Genomic DNA, 23,880 nt, shown 5'->3' with positions numbered 1-23,880 from the left:
GTTTGGCTCAGTGAGTCTTAAAAGAGGTTGTTTACCCTTGGCCCACCATAGCAAGAACTAAGGAAAGTAGTTTGTTCCTAGAAGAAACCCATCTGAAATTAGATACTATGTTTTGGGCTTTTGGTCTGTTTTAAGGGTCAGACCCAGGAGCAAAACCAATAGCTGAACACATCCTTGCTTCTTGCAATGCACCCAGAACAGAAACCAGCCTACATGACTCCCTTCATGAGCTCCCACTGCTGTCGGAGTAAAAGCTAACTGCAATCTGACTGCAGCCGACCGTGCCAAGCCCCTACTATATTTCTACCTCTCTGTCTTCTTTCTTGTCCTCTGAAACCCTGCGCTCTTTCTTTCCTTGGTGGTTTGACACTGCTGCCCCTGCTGTCTGAATAGTTCTTCTTCTGGTTCCTTAAAAGGATGGCTTATCCCCGTGCTGCAGATCTCAGCTTAGATGTTACCAACTTACAAAAGCCCTTGCTGACCTAATTCACCCCCCTCATTTATTTGCCTACGAGCCTATTTCCTTCCTCACGCTCACAGCAGTGTTTAATTATCTGGTTATTTGTTTATTGCTGCTTCTCCCATTAATGTCCTTTCCTTCTAGTTAAGGACCTTGTCTGTCTTGAACACTACTCTAGCCAAGGCCTACAGCAAATATTTGTAGAATGAGTGAACGAAAATGTAAAGGAGGATTCCTCAAGACAGGGGTTCTCAAGCTTCAGCATGTAAGGGAATCCATGGAAAGGCTTTTTAACACAAGATTGTTTGACCTTCACTCCCAAGGTATCTGATTCTGAACATCTGAATGAGCTGAGGGGTTTCCAACAAGTTTCCAAATGCTGCTGGTCCAGGGACCATAGTTTGAGAGACACTGCGCACCCCCCATCTGTACCCCATTAAAATGTATCTGTTGACCAGTCACAGGAGGAGCCTGGGAGGGGGGAGTTCATGTTGAGGGAGAGGAGAAATCAAGACAAGTTGACCTCAGAGGTACCGTGGAAAAGGTAAGGGGCTCCAGGACAATGGTTGGGTATCTTTCTACTCAGAGGTCCTGGACTTTGGAGACAAAAGGCTGCTTTTCCAATGAGGAAGCCACGGTGGATAAACAGATCTTTCCTTCCTCAGCTGCCAGAACAAGCAGGGCTAAATAATGGTGTGTAGGCTCCCAAACTGTACACCCATCATATTCGTGACTTGCAGTGGTGATTTGTGCTCGAAATGAGTTCTGCCTCCAGATCTAACCCAAAGGTTAAAAAGTGGAAAAAGGGGGAATTCCCATCTTCATCCAAAGTCAGCTTTTCCCAAAGTGTATTCTGAAGAATATTTGTTCCATAGAGTCACACCATGACAAAAGCCTTCCATAGTCAGATGAAATGAGAGGATTCTGAAAGCCATATCCCCTTCTCAGAGATCCACAGGACATGTCTGAGAAGTCTTGTGGTCAAGAAATCAACTTAAGATTGTTAAACTCAGTCTTGGGAAACAGGACCAAAGAGCATTTTTGCTTATAACACATGTTTTGTGGCACATACTTAGAGAAGCACTGCTTTTGAATGCCTTCTTTCTTCAGAGAGAGGAATTTTGTTTTGTTTGTGATGGCAACTTCATGTAGGCATACAAGACCAATCTGATACACACACACACACACATACACACACACACACACACACACACACACACACACACACACACACACACACACAAGGCTGCCTCCTGCCTCAATCCCTAGATAGGCAGGAGAGGAAGTATCCAGAATGACCACTTCAGTTCTCTTTCTTTCCAGATGTGAAGCTGCCCCAAGGTATGACATTAATTGCTGCCTGGGTGGGGCACAGGGGCTGCTTTTTGTTTGTTTGTTTGTTTTGTGGTTCGCGGGCCTCTCACTGTTGTGGCCCCTCCCGTTGCGGAGCACAGGCTCCGGACGGGCAGGCTCAGCAGCCATGGCTCATGGGCCCAGCTGCTCCGCGGCATGTGGGATCCTCCTGGACTGGGGCACGAACCCGTGTCCCCTGCATTGGCAGGCGGACTCTCAACCACTGCGCCACCAGGGAAGCCCGGGGCTGCTTTTTAATGGGGCAGTTCGGGTGGGTGGAGGAGGAGGAAGCTCTGGGCATAAGTGATAGGCAGCCAGGAAAGTGCTGGCCTAGGGAACAGCAAGTGGAATTTTCCTCTGGAAATCCTTTTGAACTAAGTGGATTTGAATGTTGCACCCCTGGTTGCTTAGATCCCGTGGCTAAGTGATTTTGTCTTCATTTTCCGGTAATGATTAACATTGCTGTAGTCACTGCAGTTTGGGGACGGTTTATTTAACTGTGGTGATGGAAACGAGGAGAAAACCCTTCCCCAAACCCCTCAGCAAAATCTGCTTTCCACTTCTGACTGTTGGTGGGAAGAGGAAGGACACTAAAATGTTCCTGTGTTTGGAAGGATTGTTCTGCCTTTTCTTAAATCAAATACTTCTCAGTGTCTTATTATATTCTTGTAACAAAGCACCCATCTGGGGCTCATGGGTGATGTTTCCATTAGTCATCCTAGTGAAACCCCGCTAGGAAATGGTGTTTTTAGATTAGGAAGCAGAGGCTGATAGGCCCAAATCTTTTGGGGGCAGGAGTGGGGAAGAATGGGGTGCCTTGTCTCCTAACCTGTTGGAGACCTCTGACACCACCTGGCGAGTTGTCTGGGTTCCACATTTCACTTTGAATAAACAAGTGGGATGTGATAAGCAAGTGGGGTCAAAGAGTCATGGCTTATAGGATGTAATGCCACTTACCCAGCCCCTGAATTGCAGGGGAGCACTGCACCTCCTACCCCCAGCAACCAACCAACACTAAAAAGCATGGCTCTGTAGTGTGATTTTTTATTTTGTTTCCAAGAGCTTTTCTCTCTCTTCCCTCTCTCCCTCCTTCTCTCTCTCCCCTCTCTCCCTCCTTCTCTCTTTCCCTCCCTTCTTTCCCTCCTTCCTTCCTCCCTTCCCTCTCTCCTTCCTTCCTTCTTTCCTTTCTCTCAATGAAAGAGGAAAGCATAACAAAATATTGCTCATTTGAGAGAGGTAACAATAGAAAACCATCAGAATCTGCATCTGGGAGTAAGGGGAGAGCTTCCTCTTCCATGACACAGCGGACGCCTAGAATGTCAAAATAAGGAGGGACCTCAGGCATTGTCCTGACCCATCCTGTCAAAGAAGATGGAGGCCAAATGCTGAGCTCCTGCACAGGACTCTTCATCACAACACTGCCCCTTTCTACTGCTCCAGGCTAAAAGGGCGAATGGAGTTTGTTAGGCAATGTCACGGGTTCTGCTGCGGCTCTCTCTGAAGCGTGGCATGCATGACGTGACACTTTTGGGAAACTTTGAGCTGGAGCATCCTCTGGATCATGCTGAGGACTTGGTCAGCTTGGTCATATCCGTGGGTGCACAGGGTGGGCTGAGATAGGGATGAGATGACCGCCTGCAAATAAAGGCTGCTTATCCTAAAACCTAAAGGTATTGAAAACATGCCTTGATGCATTTCTGAGCACTCTGCCAAAATAAGTTTGCCAAAATTACAATGTTTGAGGGCTCTACGATGGAGAAAGAGGGACACGGAGCAAGGTGTGGAATACCCCAGGCACAGGAAAACCCACCAGGACTCCGACATCATTTGAAGCCCCTGTGTAACTCCATCCCTCATGAGGTGATGGCTGAGTTTAAATGCTGGGCCTCATAGTTTCATGTCATTCGATGCTATGGAACCACTGATGAAGAGCATGGCAGTGTTTGTTCTAGATAGTTTATTCCTTATTCTTGTGACAGTGGGATAAATGTGGACTTTTTTATCATTGGGAATATTATCAAGTATCAATTATTTGTTAACCACATTCTTAAAGTTAATATGCAATGACGGGGACTTCCCTGGCGGTCCAGTGGTTAAGAATCCGCCTTCCAATGCAGGGGATGTGGGTTCAATCCCTGGTTGGGGAACTAAGATCCCACATGCCGCGGGGCAGCTAGGCCTGCGGACCGCAACTACTGAGAGTTTTGCAGATGATAGAGGGTGTTGAAGTTTGTGTCTCTAAACTCTCAGCCAAGTCCTCATCTAATCATGCATGTTGTTTTCTCTGGATCTAAAGTAATAACAACGTATGAACAAGAATTAAAAAGCCTGGGAAAGTGCATTTCCCAGAGTAGGGGTATGAATATGTGGTTTAGAGCCTCAAAGTGAATCCCCATGTTGGGACTGACTCATACCAGGCAGAACACAACTTGACATATTCCTCAGTTACAGCTGCAAAGAAGGGTGGCCATCAGGAACCTAAGATTGCTCAGGACATAGACACCACTAAATGCTAGGGCTGGGAGGACTTTGTAGGTCATCTAGTCCTTTCTTCTTCCTTCCAGCTCTCAGACAATGAGTCAGTTGGTGGAAGGAGGGGGTGGGTGGGTAGGGGGGAGCTCCTGCCTCTGATTTTGTCCTAAATATCCCAGAAATGAGAATGATGTCTTGGCCACCAAGATGCTATCAATCTGTTCTAGTGTTTATTTATTTATTATTATATTTTAAAATATTTATTTATTTTTTGGTTGTGTTGGGTCTTTGTTGCTGCGTGCGGGCTTTCTCTGGTTGCGGCGAGCAGGGGCTACTCTTCGTTGTGGTGTGCGGGCTTCTCATTGCAGTGGCTTCACTTGTTGCAGAGCACGGGCTCTAGGCACACGGGCTTCAGTAGTTGCAGCACGCGGGCTCAGTAGTTGTGGCGCATGGGCTTTGCTGCTCCGTGGCATGTGGGATCTTCCTGGACCAGGGCTCAAACCCGTGTCCTCTGCATTGGTAGGCGGATTCTTAACCACTGCGCCACCAGGGAAGTCCCTAGTGTTTAGTTTTAAAGGGACGCAGTGCATGGATAAGAGTGATTCATATTATCGAGGGCGCATAATGTTGTGTCTGACACCCTGCTGAGCACGTGCAATGCATCCTACCTCATTTAATACTCACACCAGCCCTAATGAGGCAGGCACTTCATTATACAGATCAAGAGACCAACACATAGAAAGAGTAAATAACTTACTCTAGATCACAGTTAGCAAGTGGCCGAGCTAGGGCTCAGACCCAATTATGCCTGATTCACACTTCAAACTCTTAACAGTCCTATTCTATTCCCCATTGGCAAGGAAGTCCTACCATTATGAAAAGGTTCTCTTTATATGCTGAAAAATTGGTTTTGATTTATGGGTCAAAAGACCTTTCCCTTACAAGTAATAAGAGGTTCATTATTAGGGTTGCTAGATTTAGCAAATAAAAATATAGAATGCCAAGTGTTTTTCATTTTCTTTTTTTTTAATTTTTTTTTCTATTTGTTTTATTTATTTATTTATTTTTGGCTGTGTTGGGTCTTCGTTGCTGCACACAGGCTTTCTCTAGTTGTGGTGAGTGGGGCTACTCTTTGTTGCAGTGTGCGGGCTTCTCATTGTGGTGGCTTCTCTTGTTGTGGAGCACGGGCTCTAGGCACTCAGGCTTCAGTAGTTGCAGCACGCAGCCTCAGTAGTTGTGGCACAGGGCCTTAGTTGCTCCGCAGCATGTGGGATCTTCCCGGACCAGGGCACAAACCCAACTCCCCTGTGTTGGCAGGTGGATTCTTAACCACTGGGCCACCAGGGAAGCCCTGAATTTCTGATAGATAATTAATTTTGTAGCTTAAATATTTTTAGTATAAGTACATCCCAAATATTACATGGAATAGGCTTCACACTAAAAAACTATTCTTTGTTTATCTGAAATTCAAATTTACTGGGCATCCTGTGTCTTATCTGGCATCCATATTCATAATGAATGAGACCAGGTTGGTGAGGTTAGTCTCTCTATAGGACACTTTATGTTGCTCTGTTCCATGGCTGACCCCTCTCTACTGGGAACCTCTTCATCCAAGGCTTCTGTGAACCTCTCAGTCCCATAGTCCCTCATTGTTTATGTATATCATAGATTAATTTATTTATTTTAAAATATTCTTATTATTAAATGGTTGATACATACAGAAGAATATATGTAACATGTTCTAGTTAACAATTGCTGAGTCAAAGGTTATAGGCACGTTTAGCATTGCAAGATAAGGTTAATTGTTTTCCAACATGATGGTACAAATATTATTCTTCCATTGGTATACATTAGTTCCCTTTGTTCAGTATCCTCACTGCACATGGGGTATCATCAGTCTTTTAAACCTTTGCCTTTGTAGTGGGTGAGAAGTGCCCTCTCACTGTGATTTCAATTTGCATTTATTTCCCTGATTTCTAATGAGTTTGAGCATCTTTTCACAAATTCACTGTCTCTTCTTTTTCTTTTTTGTTTTTGTTTTCTCAGATTTTTGCATTCCAACTATGTGCTGGGGTCTGAAAGTCCATTGTTTTCAGGAGGAGACTCAGAGATAGTAACTCAGGAGAAGGTTAAACAGAGAAGACTCCAGATACAGAGTGCACACTGGTCCTCAGTGAGAAGGAGGAAAGTGTGCTTTGTATGCAACACTACCTGAGGCCTGGAAACCCCTCTGTTGCCCAACCAGCACTTAGCTCCTGCCCACTGGCAGCCAGGTGTTGTAGAAACTATTTCCAAGCCAGACAGACGTGGATTTAAATTCTATTTCCTCGCTATGTAACAGCAAGTTACTTTCTTTCTCTGAGTCTCAGTTTTCTTATCTATAAAATTGGTATGGAAAAACATGCCTTGCAGGGTTGCTCTAGGATTAAACAAGATAGAAAATGGAAAGGACTGTCAGGTAGGGCCTCAACCCATGTTACTTTCTACCAGGCTTCTTTGTTTTAAGAACTGACCAGAAGAAAAACACCTCAAGAGAACCAATATTCTGTTCCAAAAAATTAGAAAAAATTGTCAGGAACTTTGCACTTAAGATCTTATTTGTGGCAAAGGTAAGCCTAGGGTTTCTCTAAGAATCAAAAGGTTGGGTAGATTTTGGAGACATTCTGACTTGATGACTCCTTTCCAGGCGGTTCTGGGAGTAGATCATCAGAGAGCTGTGTCAGCCATCATCCTGATGCTCCTTCAGAGGCAGATTCCACCATCACCCAGATGCCTGACTCAGTGTCTCACAATCTTTCTGTAGTTTAGAGTTCTTCCCTGTGTCTTACATAGAATCTCTCCTGCTTCAGCAAAGACTGTGCTCTCCCCAGAGTGAGGGAGCTCTGCCATGAGACAGATGTTTGAACTACATAGCAACTCTGCCAGCTGCCTCACTGGCCTGGTTCACAAGTTATTATATTATGGGATGTTGGGCCTAGGCCACACCTCTTAATTCACATGAGAAAACAAGGCCCAGAGAGATCTGTTACGGCTATGATACTACAGCTAGTAAGGGGCAAGACCTGTGTTTCAACTCAAGTTTTCTGAGTCACAAACTTAGGATTATTTTGTTCCCTTTCACCGAGGGTCTCTTTTTACTTGGTCTGTGTCCAAAGGTGACCCAGAATCCTTTGGCCATCCAAGGGCCACTTTCAGACATCTTAGCCCAGGAGTCAGGAGACCCTAGTCCCAATCTTGGTCCTCTTCAGAATTGCTTCTGTGGAGAATGCAGTGAAAAAAGAGCTTTTGTTTATGTGCTTTTGAGGGATATCAGGTGTTATGGGTGATGCAGGAATATCCTTTGGAAACTAGAGTCTTTGCATGGGACGATTCAATTATACATATAATTTTTTTAATGGAGAGAGGAGTTATAAATTTCATCCAATTTAAAAAAAGGGGCCCAGGACCTCAAAAAAAGCTAAGTAATGCATTCATTAATCTTTCATTCAGCAAATATTTTTCAAGTGCCTACTGTGTGTGAGGTACTCTACTAGGCCCAGAGAATATAATAGAAATATAATAGATGTGATCCCTACTCTCATAGCACTTACATTCTAGTGAGGGAGGCAAATGATAAATAATAAGTAAATAATAACATGAAATAACACCTGAACAGGTTCAGAACTACCGGTCTAACTAGACTTTGTCTTTCTCTCTGGACTCAAATATAGAGGTTTCCTCAAATGAGAAAGCCAAATCCCACTGGAAGCAGACTCAGTTTGACTTCTCAGTTGTAATTTGAAGGTATGTAGTTAAGTCCCTAAGTCTCCTGACTCTTCTCCATGTTAACAGGGTTGCTTTGTGCAGCCAGGCTGATTAGATTAACCCTTCATTCCTCCCTGCCTCTCAGGCAGGCAGGATAATTCCAGGTCTCTAGGAATGAAAGACAAGTCTGTTTGGCTAGGATCAGCCACGTACTTTCCCCTTGCAGAATCTCCCTGCTGATTACAACTGCTGCTTGTGCAAGACTAAATGATCTGAAAGCCCCAGAAAGGCAAATCACCAAGAAGCTTTGGTGAATTTTTAAACTTTGTGGATTCTCATAATGAGGATATTGTTCACAATTTTATCTCAGATCAGGTTTTTGTGCACCACTGAGTGGATTTTCACGTGTGCACCTCTATTGTTTAAAAATGCAAGTGAGTTGGACTTCCCTGGTGGTCCAGTGGTTAAGACTCTGCCCTGCCACTGCAGGGGGGCACAGGTTTGATCCCTGGTTTGGGAAGTTCCTCATGCCATGTGGTACAGCCAAAAAGAAAAAAATATATATATACAAGTGAGTTAACCCCCCTGCCCTCATTTCCAATCCTGAACAAACTCATAGAATTGTTGCTATTTTTGAATTGGTGTTTTCCTAAATTCAGCTTTGGGGGTTGGTAGTAGAAAGGAGTGACCTGCTGAAAGTGTTACAACTCAATGGCAAAGCGGCAATCCGACTCTAGGACACCTGATTTCTGGGTCCCTGTTCTCCAGGCACTAGATTAGATCCAAGGGCCTGGCTCAGATTACACATGCATGTGCACACAATATTATCAGAATGCTGTTGGGGGGGGGTCAGTGGATTAGAATGTTCAGTCCTTACTAATTCTAGGGAAAGTGTCACACCGCCAACTGAAAGGCCAATTCTGATTAAAAGAAAAACAGACTCTGTCAATGAAACTGGAGTGCATGGTCATTACACTTTGAAAACACAAGTATAGGAAATTAAAAAAAAAAAAGAAGTTGGGGAAGGTTATGGATATCATCTGGAGGGTGTAAATGAAAGGTTAATGATGATGTACAATTAAGGTTACCAGGTCAGTACCTAAAGTGCTATCGGTGGTCCAAAGGGAGTCTGAATTGGTTTGAACTCGTTGATGGCTTCTCTGTTCCTTTCTTCATACCGCCATCCTCTACTCCATGTCTCCCTCCCATCCGTTCATATCTTGGATCTGGTGGGGACGTGACATTCCCTTTTCCTGAGAGTCTCTCTGAGGATGGACTTCAGGTCATGGTATTATTAGCCTTAGAAATGAGTTAGCTTTGGGGGGGTCTCCCTTAGACAATATCATCCTCCTCAATCCCCCAGCAAAAGCATGGGAAAGAGTCAGAAAAGGAGGGACTTCCCTGGTGGTCCAGTGCTTAAGAATCCACCTTCCAACGCAGGGGACTTGGGTTCCATCCCTGGTCGGGGAACTAAGATCCCACATTCCACGGGGCAACTAAGCCTGTGCGCTCTAGAGCCTGCGTGCCGCAACTAGAGAGACGCCCGCATGCCGCAATGGAGATCCTGTGTGCCGCAACTAAGACCCAATGCAGGGCTTCCCTGGTGGCACAGTGGTTAAGAGTCCGCCTGCCTATGCAGGGGACATGGGTTCGAGCCCTGGCCTGGGAAGATCCCACATGCCGCGAAGCAACTAAGCCTGTGCGCCAAAACTACTGAGCCTGCGCTCTAGAGCCTGCATGCCACAACTACTGAAGCCCGCGTGCCTAGAGCCCGTGCTCCGCAACAAGAGAAGCCACTGCAATGAGAAGCCTGTGCACCGCAACAAAGAGTAGTCCCTGCTCGCCGCAACCAGAGAAAGCCCGCGCACAGCAACGAAGACCCAACGCAGCCAAAAATAAAAATAAATAAAGTAAATAAATTAATTTTTTAAAAAAACCAATGCAGCCAAATAAATAAATAAATATTAAAAAAACAAACAAACAAAAACGAGTCAGAAAAGGAAATGTGCCTGAACTGGAGAGAAAGTCAGACTTCCATCCCAGGAAGCTATTGGTTATTTCTGGATAGCCAGGCCCAGGATTTATGCCCATTGCTGAGAAAGTGTCATGGCACAGACTGAAATAATTAGGCACAGTGTCCTCCCATCTTGTAAGTCCGTGCAGCATTGGTTCCTGGACTAGGGGTGTGTGTGTGTGTGTGTGTGTGTGTGTGTGTGTGTGTGTGTGTGTGTGTGTGTGTGTTGAGGGGCCGGGGAGAGAGCCTGAAAGATAAACTGAACAGGGACTCTTTTTTCATTGCTATTGTGACTCAGTCAATTCCAGGATTTAAACGCAGGCCCATTATGCCTCCTATTCAGTTCTCCTGGGAAATGCTATCTGTTGGGGGTACTTATTTCTGGGCAGCAAAAATGCCATTAGTTCGATTTTGGTGTAGCTGCTATGTGGCATGCCTCCCACCAGCCTCGTCCCAGGCGTCAGGGAACAAGGGTAGGGCTCAGGCATTTGCCACCATCCAGTTCTCCCTCTTTTTTAGGTTGTGCCTATTAACCCAGCTTTCTGTAAACACCCCTCATTTCCTTGACCCGCATATACGCAGCCAAACCCTCCCTTAGTTTTCAAGCCATGACATGATTTAAATGCTTCTGTGAATTCCATATCAGGTGTACTAAGGCTTAACATTTGCTTGGAGTAAATAAGGAAGTGCTGTTAGGAAATTCATTCCTTAGGATCTTATTTATGTCTTAAACAAGACCAGCACCTTTTGTTATTACAGCTGCTCTTCAGTGCCGTGCACATAGGCTTGCCTTTCTGACCCTTTTTGTTTGTTTGTTTTCTTTCTTTTGGCCACAGTGCTCGGCTTGAGGAATCTTAGTTCCCAGACCAGGCATTGAACCCAGACCCCTGGCAGTGAAAGCGCCGAGTCCTAACCACTGGACCGCCAGGGAATTCCCTCTGACCCCTTATTTTGAATGCATTGTTGGCTGACACTCACACCTAGAAGAAATTTCTACCCTTTTTCCAATCGTTAGGACAAATTCACGTGCCAGTTTAGGCTGGTTCACCTGCTCAATACTGAGTGATTTGAATGGGGCCGTCTTCTCTGCACTTCACTGGCCACAGTGCATAGACACACTCCACTCAGGAATGTAGTCCTGGGAATTCCCTGGTGGTCCAATGGTTAGGACGCCGATCTTTCACTGCCTGGGGGAGCCCGGGGTTCCATCCCTGCTCGAGGAACTAAGATCCTGCAAGCCCTGAGGCACGGCCAGAAAAAAAAAAAAAAAAAAAGAGGAAGGAATGTAGTCCTGGCATGGGAGCTCAGGAATTCCTTAAAGATTTCAGGAGTGCATGAGCACAAGCCAACAGAGAGGAGTGATGCATATGCTGGCTTGAAATTCTGGAGACAAATTCCTGTTCAAAGCCCAGGAAAGCTAGTTTTCTGGCTAAAGTCTTAGGGAGATGGGAAATTCTGGGGATGTGGGTTAACAGAGGCCAGGGCTAGGGATGAGAGGGGGAAGGAAGCCATGTGCTCAAGACAAAGTCATAGGTGACATTCTTGATTTTTCTCTCCTTCTCACCCCTCATAACCAGTCTATTAGCAAGTCTGGCAGTCCCACCTTCAAAGCTTGTCCTGAAGTCCCTTCTATCTGTTTACCTTCACTGCCATCACCCTCGCCAAGCTTCTGCCATCTCTCATCTAGTCAACCAGATTACCTCCTCCAACTAGTTTTTGTGCATCTCTCTTGCTAATTTCTAATTAATTCTCCATGCAGATGATAGAGAAATCATTTATAAGTGCAAATTAGATCATATTACTTCCCTGCTTAAATCCCATCTCAGCTAGAATTACATCCAGCTCTCCTCCAAGGCCTACAAGCCCCATGTGCTCTGGGGTTTGCTCACCTCTTCAAAGTTCTCTCACTCCACTCTCCCCCACTGACACTGCCCTCTAGCCACACCGAAAACATTACCTGCCAAGCATTTGACGCCTAGGGGCCTTTGCTCTGACAGCGCTCTCTGCCTGGCATGCTCTGCTCACTTCTTCACCTGGCTGGTCCATTTTTACCTTGCAGGTACCCACTGCAATGCTTCCTGTGAGAGGCCCACGATGACTTCATCTAAAGTAGCAATACTCCCCATCCCTACCCCTCAGTGGCTATCTCATCACCATTATTTCACTTCTAGCATTTCTCATAATCTAAAATCATCTTCTTTATTAATCTCTTTACATATTTATTTTCTAACTTTCCCACTTGTATGACGGCAAGAGAGATTTCTATCTAGATCTGTGTTGTCTGGTATGGTAACCACTAGACCCACGTGTGGCTACTGGGAACTTGAGATGTGGCTAGTCTGAATTGAGATGTGCTTAAAGTATAAAATACACGTCAGAATTTGAAGATTTAGTATGAAAATATCATATTGATAAGTTTATACTGATTACATGTTGAAATGATAATATTCTGGAAATACCAGTTTAAATAAATTATATTTAAAAATTTTTTTAAACATTTTTTTTAATATTTATTTATTTGGTTGCACCGGGTCTTAGTTGCAGCAGGCGGGCTCCTTAGTTGCAGCTCAAGGGCCCCTTTTTAGTTGTGGCTCGAGGGCTCCTTAGTTGTGGCATGTGAACTCTTAGTTGTGGCATGCATGTGGTATCTAGTTCCCTGACCAGGGATCGAACCCGGGCCCCCTGCATTGGGAGCGTGGAGTCTTAACCACTGCTCCACCAGGGAAGTCCCTGTTATAAAAATTAACATTGCTATTTTTTATCTTTTTTTTTAACTTTATAATGTGTCTACTAAAACATTTTAATAGCATTCATGACTCACATTATACTTCTATTGGCCAGGACTAATCTGGATCACCAAAACGCTCCTCAATGTGCATTAAATACTTGTTTACTGAATGGTTATTTGCTTCCACTCTCTCTTTGAAATTTACCAAAGAGCAGTCAAATGTTTCTCATTTCCTCCTTCCATCTGTTCCAAATTAGGAGAAAGACAAAACAAAGCTCAAAACCAACAACAACACCATCAACGGAAGAAATCCCCTGAGCCATTTAGCTCCTAGCAGCAAGCCAAGGAAGGCAAACTGGGATTAGGGAACAAAAGGGTAACCTGGGATGGTGGCTGGATGGGGTGAGCAGTTTCAGCAGCCAGAGATCTTCCCTTAGGCCTAGGAGGTGACACAAGCAATTTTCCCAGGATCATCTTGACACAAGCAATAAAACAAGTTAACAAGGCAGAAGGTCACTCACTGAACCTGGTCTCAGCCAGTCCTGGTGCAGCTCTCCCCTAACATGTAAGCAAAGGGGCTGGCAGAGAAGTCTCCTCATTCATCAGCCCGCCTCAAAAGCACATCTTCCTGCTTGTATTGTGGGAGGAGTTGCAGAGTTTGGAGAGTCAAAGTGGAGTGGGGGAAGGGAAATAACTGTGGGGATAGGAAAAGCCCTACTGATTTTTTTCCAGCTTTCCTTTTAAGGGCTTCTGGAGACAAAAGGGGATTAAAACTTCAAGTTAGGGAGAAGTAAAAACTCATAGTTAACTGATTAGGTGGGTTTATCTGATTAATCCTGGGGAGTCTGGGTCATAATTCAATGCAACAAAATTTACCAAAGTATGGAAATTTAAAAACATTTTGAAGCCAGACGCCCTACCCTGACAGGGTAACGGGTGGGAGAGGATGGGAAGGAATGAGACAGAGCTAGGAACTGCCTTGTTCTGGGAACAAAAAAAGCTGAAAGAGCCCCCAGGCCAAGTGGAGTTGGAGTAAGACTTTGCCCTTAATTTCTTTCAGTTCCACTCATTAATTCATTCATTCCACAAATACTGAGTGCCTACAGTGTGTTAGGCCTTTGCTAGCACTATGAGTTGGACTTCTAGAGTTGTTGACTGTCCTTTGAGAAACCACAAATATTGCCTTAAAATCCTTAAGTCGGTAAGAAAGTGCTTCAACTGAATGAGCAGGCAGGTGGATCTTCTACTTCCTCCTTTTATCCCTTCTCCCTAGTAATCTGCAATCCCAACCACTCCATTCCTCTGCTATTTGCTGAAGTTGTTTCCACTAAATTTCCCAATGACCTCCATTTTGCCAAAACCATATCCACTTGCATCTGTGGAGTATTTTTTTAATATAAATTTATTTATTTATATTTATTTTTGGCTGCGTTGGGTCTTCGTTGTTGTGCTCGGGCTTTCTCTAGTTGTGGTGAGCAGGGGCTACTCTTTGTTGCGGTGCACGGGCTTCTCATTGTGGTGGTTTCTCTTGTTGCGGAGCAAGAGCTCTAGGCGCATGGGCTTCAGTAGTTGTGGCACACGGGCTCAGTAGCTGTGGCTCGCAGGCTCTAGAGCGCAGGCTCAGTAGTTGTGGTGCATGCGCTTAGTTGCTCCGCGGACCAGGGCTTGAACCCATGTCCCCTGCATTGGTAGGAAAATTCTTAACCACTGTGACACCAGGGAAGCCCCCACCTGTGGAGTATTGACATCTCTTGAAATTCTGTCTTCCTCTGGTTTTTTCCTTTTCATTGGTTCTCCTCCTTCATTTAAAGCTGCTCATCTTTTAATCTCTTTCACCTCCTTTGGCTGACTTTTGAAATGAAAAGGAGTCCTCAGGAGTCCTTGGCTTTCCCCTTTTCTCACTCTATTCATAGTTCCTGGGCATCAATAACCAAAATAACAGCTTCATCTACCATAAAGACATGGATTGGGCTCTCAAAACTGCATCAGGCCCTTATCGCTCACCACACTTTTAGTCACATGTGATAAACTGCCTGCTAGACCTTCATTGGATGAACTTAACCCCTAAGCCAGTTATTCTCCTGTTATCCTTATATGAGGACTGACACTACCAAAAACCTGTGTCTGTTTAGACTTATGCTCCCTGTCATATCATTCATTCAATAGATTGATCCCTTCCTTACTAGATCCTAGACACTGGGCCCTGTGCTAAAGGGTACAGAGATAAATAAGATACAACCCCTGCCCACAAGGGACTGGGCACTTGGAGACAGGTAAACAATCAGAGAAGTATACTGTAAGACATCATCAGAGGGAAGTGAAAAAATAGAAACACATTTAAGATGCAAGACACAGGGACTTCCCTGGCGGTCTGGTTGTTAAGACTCCGAGCTTCCACTGCAAGGGGCATGGGTTCAATTCCTTGTTGGGGAACTAAGATCCTGCATGCCACTTGATGTGGCCAAAAAATTAAAAAAAAAAAAAAAAAAAAAAGATGCCAGACACAGAGAAAGCACAGTAGAGGGACTAACTGGGAGATGGAATATGAGGAAGTGCTTCCTTGAGGAGATGATGCCTGAGATGGGTTTTGAAAGACAAATGGAAATGTAGTTTGCATGACAAGCAAGGGAGTTATGGTATTTTTAGGCATTGAGAATAGTATGTAAAAGGCATGAGTACGTGAAACCAAATAGCATATCTGATAACACATGAGCAGTGTGATATTGATGGGAATGTAAAGTACATGGCAAAGGGATATTTGGTAGGAGGTGAACTTGGAGTAGTAGGTAGGGACCAAATCATAAGGGATCTGTATAATAATAAGAACAATAAAGGCTACAATTAACAAAGCAGACTTTACCTACAAGACCACTAGTGCTTAATCGGCTCTATGTTATTATTCACACACTACAGCAAGGAAGCCAAGAGGCTACATATCTGGTATGGTTTAGCTGAAATTCACACCCAGGATTCTTTGACTCCAAAGCCTAGGCCCTTGGTCATACATCTTGCTGCATGTGCATGATGCTAAAATGTCCTTACCTCATGGAGCTTGTAACATAGTGCAGGGTGAAGGATATGGTGGGTTGAGGCAAGGATGGGAGATGGCTTCTGTGCCTGTTTGCAGGGTCAGGAACTAGGATGAAGCTGGCTTAGCCACAGCTGGTGGTGGGCTGGGTCTTGCTTGCTCTAGGAAGTCCACACCTCTGGGTGGTGTACAGTTCTGAAGAAAGTCAAAATATTCTTAATTCTATAATAGTTCTTTCCCTTGGCTTCCCATGCCCTCCTCACCTGCTTCCTTACCACCACTCTCCCACCCTCAGCAATCATCTTCAACACCATCCAAATTTGACCTCATCCATTCCTACTTAAAATCCTCCTCTGGATTCTCATTGGCTTTGCTGATACACAAACCCTTCCTGGTGAGGGTTCTGCCCACCCCCTTTAGCTCTGTCTTCCACCTGTGACTCAGTCACACTGCATGGTCTGCTATCCCACCCTTCTGTATCTTCCCAGGTGCTATAATTGTGCCTGGAATGCTTTCCCCTTACCTGACTTCCTAATCCCACACCAAACCTTCAGGATGGTGTACATATCACCTCCTCCAGGAAGCCTTCCCTGACTTCCCCTGGCTGGTCTAAAAGCCCCTCTTTGGTGCCCCCAGCATAATTTATATATTCTTTACTATCTATGCACTTGTTTCTATTGCCTTCTAATTGTGTTAGATTCAACTCTTAGTCTGGCTTCTTCCTAACCACTTGACCTTATGCAGGTTATTCAAACTCTTGATTCCTCAATTTACTCATCTATAAAAGGGGGTGAAAATGTCATTTCTCATAAATGTGCTCTGAAGATTCAAGATATTTAAAACATTAAAATGTATTACATGGGGCTTCCCTGGTGGCACAGTGGTTAAGAGTCTGCCTGCCAATGCAGGGGACACGGGTTCAAGCCCTGGTCTGGGAAGATCCCACATGCCACGGAGCAACTAAGCCTGTGCGCCACAACTACTGAGTCTACGCCCTAGAGCCCACGAGTCACAACTACTGAGCCCACGTGCCTAGAGCCTGTGCTCCACAACAAGATAAGCCACTGCAATGAGAAGCCCATGCACCGCAATGAAGAGTAGCCCCCGCTCACCGCAATTAGAGAAAGCCCACGCACAGCAACAGAGACCCAAGACAGCCAAAAATATAAATAAATAAATAAGTTTATTAAAATAAGTGTATTACAACATATGTTAAATATATTATATATCAGAATATAGTATTTTATGTTAAATATATTATATATCAAAACATATATTAAAATTCTTTGTATAGTGTAAGCACTAAAAAAATGTCACTGTTATTCTACCTGTTACAATTGCTCATCCATACTAGACTCTAAGTGGCTTGAAGGCAATGATTTATTTAATATCTAGTATACTGCCTGGCATCTGGGAGGTGTTCAGTAGACATTTGGGTTTTATATCCTTCTCCTGTTTTCAATGTTGGCTTTGCCACTTCAGGTTCTCAATTCAATATATATTTTTTTCTTTTTAAAAATTGAGTAAGATGAGAAGAAAAGGGGGAGGGGATATTTGCATTTACTTATAGAGATTTCTTAACCCTGGGCTGTGGTCCAGCCCCCAAGGGACTGCAGGGAGATGTTATTTCTGTAGATAAGAGAGCTTTGGCGCCTACCCTAGTCTTTCCCACTGTTCCACCTCCTTCCCTGCAGAGATCCTTTCCTACTTATACTGCCTTCTCTGTCCATTCCTGGCGCTTTGAAGATTTTCAAAGAATGTGGTGGTAGTGGTGGTGTATGGGGAGAAGGGGAGTTTGTAGGTAGCTTGGGGGGGGAAATCCAACTTTCTGAGGCAGTCCCAAGAGAGATGAAAAAAGATGAGGTTGTACACTTTCCCTAAGGGCCTGGAGGCTTGGAGAGCGTTATCTGAACCTGATCTTGTAAGGCAGAGGGGCAATCATTCTTTTCCATGTTTTTGTTGAGCATTTGGAAGTCCTAAAAATAGAGAGCTCATTCATCAGATAAGGACTCAGGGTGGGTGGGGAGCTGCACTAGATGAAGTAATCATTATAACCAAATTTTCAAAACCAATATAGGACAAACTATAGCATAAAAGAATTGTTTAAATTCTGATTTGTGATTTTATTTATGTAAAGATCATGAGAAGATATAAAATAATGAAATTGCCTTGAATGAACGGTCTTTATTAAGGACCATAATTACACAAAAGAAAAAAGTACAGTCAAAAATATTTTAATGTTTGTAACATTTCACAACAATGAAGACTTAATTCAAGTCTTTTGCTCACTTTTGCATTGAGTTGTCTGTTTTCATTCTTACTGATTTCCAAGAGTTCTTTAAGAATTCTGGCTATGATTGCAAATATCTTTTCTCATTCAGTGGCTTGCTTTTTCATTCTTTTAATGGTGTCCTTTTATGAACAGAATATTTAAATTTTAAGGGAGTCTACATTATCACTCTTTTCCTTTATGGATAGTCTTTTTTTGTGTTCTGTTTGAGAAGTCTTTGACTGCCCCAAGGTCATGGCAATATTATATGTCTTCTTCTAGAAGCTATATTAGAGAATGTTCAGATGGCTAACAAGCTCGTGAAAAGATGCTTGACATCATTATTCACCAGGGAAATACAAATGAAAACTGTAAAGAGGTATATCTATACCAGAATGGTGTATATATATATATATATATATATATATATATATATATATATAAAATGAAAAAGTACAATACCAAGTGTTAGAGAGGATGTGAGCAACTGGAACGTTCATGCTCTACTGGTGGGTGGGTAAACTTACACAGTAAATTAGCACAATCACACTGGAAAACTTTTACTGAAGTTGAACATAAGCTTACCCTATGGTTTAACAATTTCACACCTAGGTTTGGACCCAATGGAAACTCAGACATACGTGCATCCAAACCGAAAAGTGCTCACAGCAGTTTTGTTCATCAAAGCCTCATATTGGAAACGATCCACATGTCTGTCAATAGTACTGTAGAATGGACAAATGCATGTAGCATATATAGTCAATGGAACATTATACAGAAATGAAAAAAAAACCCCAGCAAACTATTATTGCATGCAAAAACATATATAATTCTCAGCCACATAATACTGAGCAAACATATCCAGACATAAAAGAGGACATACTGTATGATTGCATTTATATGAAGTTCAAGAACAAGAAAACTTAATCTGTGGTGAAAGAAGTCAGGATATTGGTTATCTTTGGTGGGGGTGGGAGCAGGGGTTGATTAGAAAGGGGCAGAGGGAGGCCTCTGGGCGTAGATAATATGCTCTTGCTTGATCTGTGTGGCAGCTTTAAGGTTGTATATGTTTGTAAAAATTGATCCAGTGTCACTCAGAGATTTGGGCATTTTACTTCAATATAAAAAGTTAAGGGACTTCCCTGGTGATGCAGTGGTTAAGAATCTGCCTGCCAATGCAGCGGACATGGGTTCGTGCCCTGGTCCGGGAAGACCCCACATGCTGCGGAGCAACTAAGCCCGTGCGCCACAACTACTGAGCCTGTGTTCTAGAGCCTGCAAGCCACAACTACTGAGTCCGTGAGCCACAACTACTGAAGCCCGCATGCCTAGAGCCTGTGCTCCACAACAAAGAGAAGCCACCGCAATGAGAAGTTCACACACTGCAAAGAAGGGTAGCCCCCACTCGCCACAACTAGAGAGAAAGCCCGCGCGCAGCAACGAAGACCCAACACAGCCAAAAATAATTAATTAGTTAATTAACTTAAAAAGTTAAGAAAAAATGTTATTTAATAAAATATTTGAGTTGTGATTTTTACCATTCATTGACAACAGAAGTTGAAAGAATATTACTTTGATTACATTTGTGTGTCGAAGAATAAAGATTACTCAGTCGTAATATTTACGGATGGATTCATTCGGATATTGCTGGCAGGACTCTATGAGGGCTGGGATATTTAAATTTGATATAGCACCAGAAAATACAAGGAGTAGAGTTGGAGGACATCTAACATCCCTCTGGAAGTAAGGTATAATGAATTGTCTGAGATCCCATATAGTAATAATATTAGCCTTTGATTATAAAAGCAAGAAGATATAAAGACTTGTTTGAAGTATGTATAACAATAATAGCATTGTCCTTTGATTATAAAGGCTATACTATGGAGAATATTTTGAGTTTTTTTCAGAAGTGTTGACTGAATTGAAATTGACTTTGCAATTTTCTGCATAGAACATCCCAAATACTTGGTTCTTGCATTATACTTTTCAAAAAGTTTTCCATGTATTATGTGATTTGCTACTTACATGTTCAGTGAATAAATGAATGAATAAATGAACAAAAGAGTACACCATTCACTTTTTTGTGCTTAGTGCTAGGATCATAGTAGAGAAAAGTCAGACCCGTTCTCTGCCCTGATGGGTGCCTAATCTTCTAGGAGGAGAGACTGACCTTAAGCAAGCATAGGCATGGAAGTGCTAGGAAAGGGACATATCGTCTGATCTAGGAGGTCCAACCTAGCCTCAGGGATTGCAAAGAGTTTTGTGAGGCACCTGACACATAACCTGAGATGAGTTTAAGCTTGCTAGATAAAGTGGGAAAATGGAGGTAGTTTGGGCAGAGGGTTAGCATATTCCAAAGTTACAAGAATACAGAGCAGCATGCTTTGGAAGAAAAAAAAGCCCAGTGGGTTGGAAAGGAGAATTTGAGGAGTTATCTGGGAGCCATTAGATGTGGAGGGCCCTGTTTGCCCTGTTTAAAATGTGGGACTTAATCCTGGGACAGGGTGAAGCCACTCCAGGTTTTAATCAAACTTATATTTATAAATTTAATATTTATATTTTAGGAAAATCAGACTAGAAAAGGGACAACACTGTCCTTTTGGTAGGTTCTGTGGATAAGAAGTACAGCTGGAACTAGATAGCAGCTCTCCAGAGGCCTGGTCTCTTACCATCCTCTATTCTCTGCTCTCTGTTGGTCTCAGACTAAAGTGAAAAAGGAACCTTGGGTTAGAAGTGAAGCTTAAGAACACAGCTGGCCCCCTTTTCCTTCTTTATTTGTATCAATACCATGCCATAAGCTGGAGAGAAAGGAGGGCTGACTTCTTGCGTGGACTCGTGGCAGAACCCTTTACAGAAGAACCTAGCCTTGTAGGTTCACACACAGCAAGACTTTTTAATCCTTTTCATTGATTTTATCTAGAAATACTTTTGAGGTAAAAGCAAAAATCCCTCAAATAGTGTTTCCATAAGGCCCACTTGGAATTCTGTGAAAGGATAAATGTCACCTAGGAGAGTTGTAAAAGTCACTTGGTCTATATCCAGAACACAGTGCCCAGGGTTAGTAAACTGGAAAGCAGAGGGATTTTCCAGGACAGACAATTGCTTTTTGAGAGGAAAAAAAAGAAGAGTTACAGAAATATCACTTCTTGAAGGTCCACTCTATGCTCCTCGTCCTTACTTCTTCAGATCCACGGACAATTGCACCCACAGGAATTTGCTTTCTGTTCCTACTGCTCTATGGAAACTGCTCCTGTCCAGCTCATCAATGACTACCATTTTTTGCAAACCCAGCAGCTTCTTTTTGGTGCTTATGCAAAACCAATAATCTGTCCTGAAAAATACCTCTGCTTTTCAAATCCTGTGCACTGAGTTCTGGAAACAGACAGATTGATTTTTATAACTCTCTGTAGTGACACTTAGTGTTTCACAGGATTCCAAGTGGGGCTATGGGAACCCATTATTTGAGGAGTTTTTGCTCTTTGCATTTTCATTCTGTTGACCTTCCTCTTCTGTGCAGGAGAAACTTTCACAGTTCTCTTCTCCATGGCTTTGGTGATGCTCCTCATTCCAGGTTCTCCTTTTAGTTTCCCATCTCTGATTGGTGTCTCTAGCTTTGCACCCCATTAAATGCTAGTACTCCCCAGGGTTCTAACTGTAATTTTCTTTTTCCTTTCATATTTGCTGAATAATGTCCTCTACTTTCATACATCATTGACTGATGATTCTTAAATTTATATTTCTAGCTCCTACATCTTCAGGGTTCTAATTGTAATTTTTTTCCCTTTCATATTTGCTGAATAATGTCCTCGATTTCAAACATCATTGACTGATGATTCTTTCTTTCTTTCAGGCTGCGTTGGGTCTTCGTTGCTGCACATGGGCTTTCTCTAGCTGCGGTGAGCGGGGCTACTCTTCGATGCGGTGCGAGGGTTTCTCATTGTGGTGGCTTCACTTGTTGTGGAGCACGGGCTCTAGGTGCGCAGGCTTCAGTAGCTGTGGCACGTGGGCGCAGTAGCTGTGGCTCGCAGGCTCTAGAGTGGAGGCTCAGTAGTTGTGGTGCACGGGCTTAGTTGCTCCATGGCATGTGGGATCTTCCCAGACCACGGCTCGAACCCGTGTCCCCTGTATTGGCAGGCGGGTTCTTAACCACTGCGCCACCAGGGAAGTCCTGACTGATGATTCTTAAACGTATATTTATAGCCCCTACATCTTCCGGGCTCTCGACTTAGAGTGTCAATGATCACCTACTGGATTTCTTCACCTGGATAAACTAAAATTGTGCCATCTTCCACAAGTTAGCTATGCCCAAGGATCACCCACATCCCAAGTAGAACTCCAGCATTTTCTGTTTCAGTTAATAGCATTAATATCTGTCTTGGGCAGATTCTGGATTCACTCCAGAATCCCGGGATTTGTTCTTCAACTCCTTTCTCTACCTCACCTAAGAGCTCAATATGTCATGAATTCCTGTTACCACTACATCCAAGATCTTTCTTCCTGCCACACTTCTCCAACAATCATGACTTGTTTTGTTTTGTTTTTAAACTTTTTATTTTATATTGGAGTATAGTTGATTAACAACTCATGACTTGTTCTTAACCCAGGATCTCTCTATACTAGTGCATCCCTCCCTGTTGCTACCAATAATCACTTTTAAAGAGCACATCTAATGATCTCCCTCCCTTCTTTTAAGTCTATGAAGTCTCTGAAGGCTATCCATCTAGAATAAAGTGTTACCCCCGACTATGGTACACAGGGTCATCCACACTCTAGTGTCAGCTTATTTCCCATGGGTCACCCCCTCTGTTGAACATGCCCTTGGTGTTTCCCATGGGTCACCCCCTCTGTTGAACATGCCCTTGGTGCCCTGCCCCTGCTTTTGCCCTTGCTGTTCCCCTGTACTCTCCCCTTTCTTCACACCTAACAAACTCTTCTCCACTCTTCAAAGCTGTCACCTCCCTGTGACTTTTCCTGATGTTTCTCTTCAATATCCCAATAGATGAAATCATTTTCTTTGCTCCCTCGGTACTTTCTACATGCCTCTATTATAGCAGCTATTGCATTGTTTCATAACTATTTGCCTTACTGTTTCTCTCTTCCTCTCTCAGGAATCTTTCCTTATTCACCACTATAATCCCCAAGTGCCTGGCCTATAGTAAGCACTCAACAATGTATATGTTTTAATGCTTCTTCCCGTTTTTGTTTCTGACCTCTTTCCAGTAAACTGATTAAAGGTATAGACAAAGCCCAACCCATATTTTCCCAGCTGACCCAGTGCTAATGGACACAGAAGGCATGAGAAATAGTAATAAGAGTGAAAGATCAAGGGCTAGGAGAACAAAGAACACATTGAGTCTTTTCAGTAGGGGTAACTGGGATTGCACCACCCCCAATGCTTGCTCAGAAAATAACAGTAATGCTTTATTGCCAGGTCCTGTCTTACACTTTCCAGCATGTAGGCCAGCTGGTGTTAACAACAACACGGTGAATGAGCCAAATGGTGTGTATGTACCCTGGTGGGCATTTTTGTGGTGACAGAGGGGAAGGTATTACCTTTAGTTGGGAGGTGGGAAGCACGGCTGGAATTGGGCTACTGATCTTCTAATGCACGGCTGACCAACTTTTTTGTATTTTAGGCTTTGTGGGTCCTTTGCAAAAGCCTATGATCGTGACTGTGTTCCCGAAAAACTTTACTCATGAACACTGTAATGTGAATTTCATACACCATTCATGTGTTGTAAAATAGTCTTCTTCTTTTGATTTTTTTCCCAACCATTTAAACATGGAAAAACCATTCTTAGCTCTCAGGCCA

General features: G+C 43.5%; 2 long non-coding RNA genes across 2 annotated transcripts in view; one reads left to right on the top strand and one right to left on the bottom strand.

Annotated features, from left to right (window-relative positions):
• Positions 1-1,465: 1,465 nt before the first annotated feature.
• LOC137219771 (uncharacterized) lies at positions 1,466-23,728 on the top strand. The gene is made up of 4 exons (XR_010941236.1): positions 1,466-1,801; positions 21,919-21,964; positions 23,500-23,568; positions 23,705-23,728. It is a non-coding gene; the product is annotated as an uncharacterized lncRNA (long non-coding RNA).
• The window catches only part of LOC137219772 (uncharacterized), a 48,943-nt gene continuing 40,882 nt past the window's right edge, over positions 15,820-23,880 (bottom strand). The window contains exon 6 of the long non-coding RNA XR_010941237.1: positions 15,820-15,994. This is a non-coding gene — a long non-coding RNA (uncharacterized lncRNA). The remainder of the gene's footprint in view (positions 15,995-23,880) is intronic.

Source organism: Pseudorca crassidens, chromosome 2 (genome assembly GCF_039906515.1).
Source record: "Pseudorca crassidens isolate mPseCra1 chromosome 2, mPseCra1.hap1, whole genome shotgun sequence".
Taxonomy (NCBI): Eukaryota; Metazoa; Chordata; class Mammalia; order Artiodactyla; family Delphinidae; genus Pseudorca; species Pseudorca crassidens.
This window is presented reverse-complemented; position numbering and strand designations above follow the sequence as displayed.